This window comes from Lethenteron reissneri, chromosome 59 (genome assembly GCF_015708825.2).
Source record: "Lethenteron reissneri isolate LAM-NWPU_2019-01 chromosome 59, ASM1570882v1, whole genome shotgun sequence".
Taxonomy (NCBI): Eukaryota; Metazoa; Chordata; class Hyperoartia; order Petromyzontiformes; family Petromyzontidae; genus Lethenteron; species Lethenteron reissneri.
The window spans coordinates 7,085,738-7,093,862 of record NC_083837.1 but is presented as its reverse complement, the minus strand read 5'-3'; positions in this window follow the sequence as shown (position 1 = coordinate 7,093,862).

Genomic DNA, 8,125 nt, shown 5'->3' with positions numbered 1-8,125 from the left:
CACAGATCCCACTGAAGTGGACACCTCAGATCCCACTGAAGTGGACACCTCAGATCCCACTGAAGTGGACTCCACAGATCTCACTGAAGTGGACACCTCAGATCCCACTGAAGTGGACACCACAGATCCCACTGAAGTGGACACCTCAGATCCCATTGAAGTGGACACCACAGATCCCACTGAAGTGGACACCTCAGATCCCACTGAAGTGGACACCACAGATCCCACTGAAGTGGACACCACAGATCTCACTAAAGTGGACACCTCAGATCCCACTGAAGTGGACACCTCAGATCCCACTGAAGTGGACACCACAGATCTCACTAAAGTGGACACCACAGATCCCACTGAAGTAGACACCACAGATCCCACTGAAGTGGACACCACAGATCTCACTAAAGTGGACACCTCAGATCCCACTGAAGTGGACACCTCAGATCCCATTGAAGTGGACACCACAGATCTCACTAAAGTGGACACCTCAGATCCCACTGAAGTGGACACCTCAGATCTCACTAAAGTGGACACCTCAGATCCCACTGAAGTTGAAACCTCAGATCCCACTGAAGTGGACACCTCAGATCCCACTGAAGTGAACACCACAGATCCCACTGAAGTGGACACCTCAGATCCCACTGAAGTGGACTCCACAGATCCCACTGAAGTGGACACCACAGATCTCACTGAAGTGGACACCACAGATCCCACTGAAGTGGACACCACAGATCTCACTGAAGTGGACACTACAGATCCCACTGAAGTGGACACCTCAGATCCCACTGAAGTGGACTCCACAGATCCCACTGAAGTGGCCACACAGATCTCACTGAAGTGGACACCACAGATCCCACTGAAGTGGACACCACAGATCTCACTAAAGTGGATACCACAGTTCCCACTGAAGTGAACACCACAGATCCCACTAAATTGGATACCACAGATCCCACTAAAGTGGACACCACAGATCCCACTGAAGTGAACACCACAGATCCCACTAAAGTGGATACCACAGATCCCACTAAAGTGGACACTACAGATCCCACTGAAGTGAACACCACAGATCCCACTAAAGTGGATACCACAGATTCCACTGAAGTGGACACCTCAGATCCCACTGAATTGGACACCACAGATCTCACTAAAGTGGACACCTCAGATCCCACTGAAGTGGACACCTCAGATCCCACTAAAGTGAACACCACAGATCCCACTAAAGTGGATACCACACATCCCACTAAAGTGGACACCACAGATCCCACTGAATTGGACACCACAGACCCCACTGAAGTGGATACCACAGATCTCACTGAAGTGGACACCACAGATCTCACTAAAGTGGACACCACAGATCCCACTGAAGTGGACACCACAGATCCCACTGAAGTGGACACCACAGATCCCACTGAAGTGAACACCACAGATCCCACTGAAGTGGATACCACAGATCTCACTGAAGTGGACACCACAGATCTCACTGGAGTGGACACCTCAGATCCCACTGAAGTGGACACCTCAGAACCCAGTGAAGTGGACACCACAGATCCCACTGAAGTGGACACCTCAGATCCCACTGAAGTGGACTCCACAGATCCCACTGAAGTGGACACCTCAGATCCCACTGAAGTGGACTCCACTGATCCCACTGAAGTGGACACCTCAGATCCCACTGAAGTGGACTCCACAGATCTCACTGAAGTGGACACCTCAGATCCCACTGAAGTGGACACCACAGATCCCACTGAAGTGGATACCTCAGATCTCACTAAAGTGGACACCACAGATCCCACTGAAGTGGACACCTCAGATCCCACTGAAGTGGACTCCACAGATCCCACTGAAGTAGACACCTCAAATCCCACTGAAGTGGACACCACAGATCCCACTGAAGTGGACACCACAGATCTCACTAAAGTGGACACCTCAGATCCCACTGAAGTGGACACCTCAGATCCCACTGAAGTGGACACCACAGATCTCACTAAAATGGACACCACAGATCCCACTGAAGTAGACACCACAGATCCCACTGAAGTGGACACCACAGATCTCACTAAAGTGGACACCTCAGATCCCACTGAAGTAGACACCTCAGATCCCACTGAATTGGACACCACAGATCTCACTAAAGTGGACACCTCAGATCCCACTGAAGTGGACACCTCAGATCCCATTAAAGTGGACACCACAGATCCCATTAAAGTGGATACCACAGATCCCACTAAAGTGGACACCACAGATCCCACTGAATTGGACACCACAGACCCCACTTAAGTGGATACCACAGATCTCACTGAAGGGGACACCACAGATCCCACTGAAGTGGACACCACAGATCCCACTGAAGTGGACACCACAGATCTCACTGAAGTGGATACCACAGATCTCACTGAAGTGGACACCACAGATCTCACTGGAGTGGACACCTCAGATCCCACTGAAGTAGACACCACAGATCCCGCTGAAGTAGACACCACAGATATCCCACTGAAGTGGACACCTCAGATCCCACTGGAGTGGACACCACAGATCCCACTGAAGTGGACACCACAGATCCCACTGGAGTGGACACCACAGTTCCCATTGAAGTGGACACCTCAGTTCCCATTGAAGTGGACACCACAGATCCCACTGAAGTGGACACCACAGTTCCCATTGAAGTGGACACCACAAATCTCACTGAAGTGGACACCACAGTTCCCATTGAAGTGGACACCACAGATCCCATTGAAGTGGACACCACAGATCCCACTGAAGTAGACACCACCGATCCCACTGAAGTGGACACCACAGTTCCCATTGAAGTTGACACCACAGTTCCCACTGAAGTGGACACCACAGATCCCACTGAAGTGGACACCACAGATCCCACTGAAGTGGACACCACAGATCCCATTGAAGTGGACACCACAGTTCCCATTGAAGTGGACACCACAGTTCCCACTGAAGTGGACACCACAGATCCCACTGAAGTGGACACCACAGATCCCACTGAAGTGGATACCACAGATCCCATTGAAGTGGACACCACAGTTCCCACTGAAGTGGACACCACAGATCTCATTGAAGTGGACACCACAGATCCCATTGAAGTGGACACCACAGTTCCCACTGAAGTGGACACCACAGATCCCATTGTAGTGGACAGCACAGTTCCCACTGAAGTGGACACCACAGTTCCCACTGAAGTGGACACCACAGTTCCCACTGAAGTGGACACCACAGTTCCCACTGAAGTGGACACCACAGATCCCACTGAAGTGGACACCACAGTTCCCAATGAAGTGAACACCACAGATCCCACTGAAGTGGACACCACAGTTCCCACTGAAGTGGACACCACAGATCCCACTGAATTGGACACCACAGATCTCACTAAAGTGGACACCTCAGATCCCACTGAAGTGGACACCTCAGATCCCACTAAAGTGGACACCACAGATCCCACTGAAGTGGACACCACAGATCCCACTGAAGTGGACACCACAGATCCCACTGAAGTGGATACCACAGATCTCACTGAAGTGGACACCACAGATCTCACTGGAGTGGACACCTCAGATCCCACTGAAGTGGACACCACAGATCCCGCTGAAGTAGACACCACAGATCCCACTGGAGTGGACACCACAGATCCCACTGAAGTGGACACCACAGATCCCATTGAAGTGGACACCACAGTTCCCATTGAAGTGGACACCACAGATCCCATTGAAGTGGACACCACAGATCCCATTGAAGTGGACACCACAGATCCCACTGAAGTGGACACCACAGATCCCACTGAAGTGGACACCACAGTTCCCATTGAAGTGGACACCACAGTTCCCACTGAAGTGGACACCACAGATCCCACTGAAGTGGACACCACAGATCCCACTGAAGTGGACACCACAGATCCCATTGAAGTGGACACCACAGTTCCCATTGAAGTGGACACCACAGTTCCCACTGAAGTGGACACCACAGATCCCACTGAAGTGGACACCACAGATCCCACTGAAGTGGATACCACAGATCCCATTGAAGTGGACACCACAGTTCCCACTGAAGTGGACACCACAGATCTCACTGAAGTGGACACCACAGATCCCATTGAAGTGGACACCACAGTTCCCACTGAAGTGGACACCACAGTTCCCATTGAAGTGAACACCACAGATCCCACTGAAGTGGACACCACAGTTCCCACTGAAGTGGACACCACAGTTCCAATTGAAGTGAACACCACAGATCCCATTGAAGTGGACACCACAGTTCCCACTGAAGTGGACACCACAGTTCCCACTGAAGTGAACACCACAGATCCCACTGAAGTGGACACCACAGTTCCCACTGAAGTGGACACCACAGTTCCCACTGAAGTGGACACCACAGATCCCACTGAAGTGGACACCACAAATTCCTTTGTCAATGCGCCCAGCTTATATATATGCTCCAAGCTCGTGTGCTGTTTCATTCAGACTCTGTCGCCTCGACGGACCTGGTTTTCACCTGAGGACGGCTGCTTGCGTTGTGGCCGAAACGTCGTGAGAATTGTTTTATTATGTTTTATTTTTATTATTTTATTACTTCCCTTCTACGTGACTTTACCGAAAGAACCAAGAAGATGAATCCCTGCAGTCACGAAAGCTTTAAATCGAAATTTAAGAGTAATTTAACTCTAATGATCAATGCTCATCACGCAGCCAAACTGATTGAATATAGTACTGAAGGTTGGATCTTAACAAAGCCAATTCGTGGCCACGTGAAGCACTGAGTCTCACTAGAATGAGTGTCTCATTCTAACAACCTTGTTTCTCCACATTGTCGTGACACCATCATCATCATCATCATTACGACCATCGATATTAACATCAAGCACCACATCCGTCTGTCTTTGTACCTCTTGTTGCTGGTGCCCAGGTTCAATGCCACTCGCCGTTGGCGTTTTTCACCTGACGTTGGAATCCAGGACAGCTCGGGAAGTGACATTCGGGTACTTCGTGTTGTCTGGAAACGGTGAACGCTGCGTTTATGTACGTGTGTGTATGTTTAAATTATTTCGCAATTAATATTGAAAAGTGCATAGCTCCAAGTGGCTTCCTTATCTCGGAAGGAATAGCGTTCCAGGTGGCTACAGAAGCAGATCTGAAAGCACGCGATGCTGTGACCACCGTTTGACGGTTAGCCAAAACCCGCTGTGAGGATGACCGGAGTTCACGTGATGGTTTATGCTCCTTGACGAGATCAGCGAGGTATTGTGGTTCATGTGTGGCAATCACTTTGTGTGCAATGAGCGTTTGACAACCAGAAGTCAATGCAGCCTGGCGAGCACTGGACGGACACGGTCGGATCTTGCAGTACCCCGTCATGACACGTGCCAGAGAATGTTGACACACTGCTGCTTGGCAATGTGTTTTTTATTTGCTAAACGTCCCGTAGAGTTGTGAGTTGCAATAAGTGGTGCTTCGTCGACATTACGACGCTACGCGCCACCGCCGCGTTGGCTGCGGCACGGCTTTATCGTGGCTGCTTGTGTCGTAGAGCCCTGATATTAACAATGGCAGGATCATGAAATGCCCAAAGCAATCACCATATGACGAGCGTTACGGCGTTCATAAAGGGGGGGGGATTATAGGCCACGCTTTGTTTGCACTTCTCCAGAGGCTTAGGGATGAAATCCTTGGCTGAGGGTGGATTGAGCGAGGCGGACGGAGGCCCCCGTCGCGCCGCGCGCGTGCCAAGATGGACTTCGCGAGTTGGCGCGTTTCTCGCCAAGTCTTTGTTCCACGTATTAACTATTTAACTAACGAATGCTTTATTTTTTTACCATGTAAACCTCCACTGAACTACGCTATCATTTTCTATCGCAAATGATAGCTCAACAAATTGACTTTATCATCATCATCATCGTCAAGTGGAAATTCAAGGCAGCAGCCAAATGCTCTGAACGTGTGACGTTGGTTCTAAATGTGGAGGGTAAAGCCCCGAGTACCCCGAGATAATTCCACGGGGAGGGAGACACACATACTCCGAATATACAGCAGACGTCAGAGTTGGGACCGAACACACGACCTCCTGGATACCATGCGAGGGAGTTAGCATTTCGCCCCCGTGGTACCTCCATTAGCAAGGTCAATATAACAGTGGCGCATATTAGAAGCGGTGCTGGGCCTCCCCTAGGTCAATTCAGCCTCAATTGAGTACCCGGTGTGATGTGTTAAGTTGGGAGCAGATATATATATTCATTTTATTCTCTGTGATTATCATGTTCTTGTTATGTGTATTTTTTTTCTCTCTCTGTCTCTCTCGTTGTTTATGTATTGATTTTTTTTTTTGCTGAGTAGTGGGGTTTTGTTTTTGTATTAACTGTGTAAGAGACCGGCGAATTGATGAATTAGGCTCTGTGAAATTAAATTATTATCAGACAAGAGCGATTGAAGGAGAGTACAATAATATATTTCGCTGTCGACAATGGAGTCACGCAGCAGCCTCCGATAACTTGTTTCATGCATCGTGTTTTACCCATCCAAGAACCCATCCAGGCTCCAACCTGCTTAGATTCCGAGACGAGATCGGAAGCATTCTGGTCGATTTCGTCGTAGGTGCCACACACTCAGCTCAACGTCAATCATTTTACGGCCGGCTAAAGTCGAGATGTAAGTTTAACCGTGTGCGTGAGGGCCCAGGTACCAGTATCAGCTAGCTGGGGAAATGTCCGGCTGTCCTCCTGGACCAGTTCAACCCTGAAGATAGGGTGGAGAGAGTGGGTAGGGTAGAGTGGGTTTGGGTGGGTAGAGTGGGTGAGTCGTATGTATGTACGTTGAACTTCTTTCGCACCACCGTACTTAGTCAGCTGCTTCGGCAGCTCGCGCTGTAACGAGCTCGTGGCGTGTTCAGTTACAATGAAAAGCAACAAGAACAAGAAGAAAGAAAAAACAGCTTGAGGTCATTTTCGAGGGTGGGTGACCGTGCACCAGTGGCAGAATCGTCAGGAATCCCCCCCCCCCCCAAAAAAAAGTGTATTTTGAACCAAAAGGTTCGCCGCAAAGACTCATGGGCTGGCCCAGGACAAGCTGTTGCAGGGACGATGTTGCTCGGCTGGCCTGGGAATGCCTGGGAATTCCCCAGGGAGATCTGGAGTCTATTTATAGTAGTGTATAGTCGTTTGTAGTAGTGTAGTGTATATTAATGTAGTGTAGTAGTGTTTCGTCATGTATAATCGTGTATAGTGTAGTAGTGTAATGTATAGTAGTGTATTAGTGTATAGTAATGTAGTGTATAGTAGTGTAGTGTATAGTAGTGTATAGTAATGTATAGTAGTGTATAGTGTAGTGTAGTAGTGTATAGTAGTGTATAGTGTAATGTATAGTAGTGTAAAGGGAGGTCTGGTCGGCCTACTCAACACACTGCCAACGCAACCCTCGCCAGGACAAGCGGACTGAGAAACGAACGAACGAATGTCCGCCGCAAAATTACGAATTTGGAATATACGGAGCAAGCGTTGCACCTCCCCGGACCCCCACTACTCTGCAAATAAAAAGGGGTTCATGAGAGTCTCTGCGGAGACTTTTCGCCCACCCCAGGGAATTGGGAGGGGGTTGAAGCCGCTGCTCGACTCGACTTGCAGTCCCGAGATCCGCCAGCTCAAATTGCATCTCTGCGAGTAGCGAGGAGGGCTGGAACGAAACGAACAATCTGCAGGGTCGCGTGCGCCGAGCGGGGCTGAGTGGCGTCGAAGAGGAGCTCCCCTCCTCTCTCGATTACGGAGGCCCCTTTCGCCCAACAGTGGAGTGAGCAAGGCACCTGCAATGGGAGCTGCACCTTTTTACTGCTTCGTAGCGTCGAGAAGCGCTCTCACTTCTACATTGTGAAGGCCCCTCGGCCCAGCGGTGGAGTCAGAAAGCAGCAGAACCTTTCTTCGAGAGGAGCTCTACTCTCGAGATCGTGGAGGCCCCACCGCCCAGCGGTGGAGTGAGCAAAGCGCCTGCGGGCGGCTGCACCTTTTTGGCATTTTTTGTTCCCATGCAATGAGGTGCGACTGTTTAATGGGAATCTCGGACGAAGCAACCCCCCCACCCCTCATCCAACGGCCTTTGGGCCCCTGCCCAAAGGCCGTGTTGCATTGTGCTCCGTGTTTCTCAGG